The following is a 1,001-nucleotide window of genomic DNA, read 5'->3' on the forward strand; positions in this document are numbered from 1 at the left end:
ACAAAGATGTTTTACAGCATGTCTTATTGAGTGCTCTAAAAAACAAAGAGTTTTGGTAAATAACATTCCCTAAGGTCTGAGATCTTTGGTCACTCTTATTCATTAACATCCTGCTTCCTTGAGTCATATATTGCCAAGCAGATTTTCTAGCCAAGATGGAGTTAGTCTTGCTGGTTTCACAGTATAGGGCTAATCTTGCTTTGCAAGTAAGTCAGGCCTCTGACAGTTCCTCCCTTTTAATATAAGAAAATATGGATGCTGCCTGTCTTAGGTGGATAAGAGAACTCAAACTCAAGTTGCCCATCATTGGAATAATGGCAGTTCATGCTACTCCCTGTCTTAGGATCATGAGCTGGTCTCCTTCCTTCCCCATCTTTGGCTACACATCCTGCATTTGTCTGGGGACTGCCTTAAATTGAATTCTATGCATTTTACCCAGCAATTCTCTATAACGCTTGGCTAATATATGACCAACACAAGGGAGGATCCATAGTATACCTGTGATGACAATACAAAGAGTAACAATAGTAAAAAGAAGATTTCTAAATGAAGTCACTGAAGGAAACCAGTTTTTTAGATTCTCAAATATTTGATTAGCTTGTTCCGCCAGAGAAATATTTATATCTGGGGTATTCTGCATTTCTATAATTCTTTGGTGCAAATCATACAAATCAAGAGAATCATTATTTGACATCCAAATTCCTTTCAAATGAGATACTATTTTTATCCAATCATTATCTGAGCTGTTATATTTTAATTTTGTAACACAAATAGAATTATAGGCCCCATGACATCTTAATTTTTCTCTAACTCTAATTTGTTGTACCATATTTCCTAATACAATCACAGTATCATACAAAGCATTTAATTTTTGTTCCATAACTTCATCTACATTTTCTTGCTCTACCCAATTTTTTGTCACATTATGCATTAACCCATTTACAAACTTAGCCTTTTGAACTTCTTGTGTCAAAGCTACAGCAGAAGCAGAGACAGCAGCA

The sequence above is a fragment of the Elephantulus edwardii genome, unplaced genomic scaffold (assembly GCF_000299155.1).
Source record: "Elephantulus edwardii isolate Elephantulus edwardi_28Jun2011 unplaced genomic scaffold, EleEdw1.0 scaffold00192, whole genome shotgun sequence".
NCBI lineage: Eukaryota > Metazoa > Chordata > Mammalia > Macroscelidea > Macroscelididae > Elephantulus > Elephantulus edwardii.